Genomic DNA, 1,834 nt, shown 5'->3' on the forward strand with positions numbered 1-1,834 from the left:
GATTCGAACCCCCAACCCACGACGCAAGCAAGCGCCCCGCCCGTTCCTCCGATCCAGACACGCCTCTGGACGAGGCGGCGAGGACTCCGGGACACCGCCCCAGCCGCGCCCGGGGCGGGGGGGGACCCCGCGGACCGCGCCCCCGAGACCCCAAGTCCGCCGGGAGCGGCCGACGCGCTGGCGGGAGCCCCGCCCCGCCGGCCGCCACGAGGGGGCGGGGCCGCGCGAGGGCCGGGCGGGCGCGCGCTCGTGCCCGCGGGGCGAGCTCCCGGGAGTGGAGCCAGGATAGAGGTTCGCGGGGCCGCCATTCCAACGCAGGCGCGGTGGCCAAGTGGTAAGGCGTCGGTCTCGTAAACCGAAGATCACGGGTTCGAACCCCGTCCGTGCCTAGCGCCATCCTTCCCGGGCAGCGGGAAGACTTTTTGGGAGGCGGAGACCACGTTTCCAGAGCGGTCAGCAGCAGTCTTGGCGTCCCCGACTCCGCATTCAGATCCTTTCCTCTGGATTGCAGATCGCCCCAACTGTTTTCCTTCCGTTTGGGCTCAGACTCTCCTCCCTCCCTCGGAGAAGGTGGCGGTCCGGGTGGTACAGCCTCAGCTCGACTGGGCCCGCCCGGGGTTCGCCCCCTGCCCTCCGCGGGGCGCGCCGTCCTCTGGAAGAAGGTGGGCGGGGGTGGCAAACTCGAAGGCGCGAAGGGGACACCTGCACAGCATGGCCCAGCGAGGGCCCAGCACCCTTGGGGCAGGAAGAGCTGCAGCTGGTGGCACTTGGCTTAAGGGCCATTTCCCAGTTTTCTGAACGTTACAATCCAATTTTACCCACTGTAATGAAAGAGCCGCCGTTGTGGGACACCCAGCCCACACCCGGAGCCAGCGGCGTCTGGCTGGCTGGCTACTTTTAACAGGAAATCCACCGTAGGCATCGCCTTCCAGAGAGACCCTGCCCAGACTCGGAGCAACTCTGACATGAAAATCTGAACTCGCTCTGAGCCTCCGTCTGCCCCTCTGTAAAATGGGTATCTGGCCAGCGTGGGCGTCTGCGCAGCAGCCCCGAGAGACGCTGCAGAGGCGGCCTCGGTCAACAGAGCTACCGTCTCGTCGCACAGGTTTTCTTTGTCACCAAAGGATGCACCACCCGGCTGCTTGAATGCCTTCGAAGATGCAATGCAGTGACCACGACCCTCCAGGACCCGTGTGTGGCAGACTCTGAAACCAGCTTGACCTAAAACCTGCATCCGCCCCAGATTCCTATGAAGGAAGCTCCTTTTTTTTTTTTCTTTTTTCGAGACAGGGTCTCGTGCTGTTGCCCTGGGTAGAGTGCAGTGGTGTCACCATAGCTCACTGCAACCTCAAACTCCTGGGCTCAAGCGATTCTCCTGCCTCGGCCTCCCAAGTAGCTGGGACTACAGGCGCGTACCACCAGGCCTGGCTAATTTTTTCTATTTTTAGTAGAGACGGGGGTCTCGCTCTTGTTCGGGCTGGTCTCGAACTCCTGACCTCAAACCATCCTCCCACCTCAGCCTCCCAGGGTGCTAGGATTACAGGCGTGAGCCACCGCGCCCGGCCTGGAGGAAGCATTAATGCAGCTCCCAGTGTGTGCCTGGTAAACTGGACGTAGCTCATTGAGCAAGACAGACCCGAGCAGGCTCTCCGGAGCTGACCCAGAGATGGGGAGCTGGCAGGAGTGGCCCAGGATAAGTTCCGCGACCCTACAGCCTCAGTTCGCACACTTGTGAGCCAGCGTGGACATCCCCTAGAGGGCTTGTTCAAACACAGATTGCCGCCCCGGTTCAGTAAGCTGTGAGCTGGGGCCTGGTCACTGGCATTTCTAACAG

General features: G+C 62.8%; 1 non-coding gene across 1 annotated transcript; it reads left to right on the forward strand.

Annotated features, from left to right (window-relative positions):
• Nucleotides 1-317: 317 nt before the first annotated feature.
• Nucleotides 318-389, forward strand: TRNAT-CGU. The gene has a single exon. It is a non-coding gene; the product is annotated as a tRNA-Thr (tRNA).
• The last annotated feature ends 1,445 nt before the right edge of the window (nucleotides 390-1,834 follow it).

This window comes from Propithecus coquereli, unplaced genomic scaffold, assembly GCF_000956105.1.
Source record: "Propithecus coquereli isolate 6110/MARCELLA unplaced genomic scaffold, Pcoq_1.0 Scaffold27, whole genome shotgun sequence".
In the NCBI taxonomy this organism is placed as follows: Eukaryota; Metazoa; Chordata; class Mammalia; order Primates; family Indriidae; genus Propithecus; species Propithecus coquereli.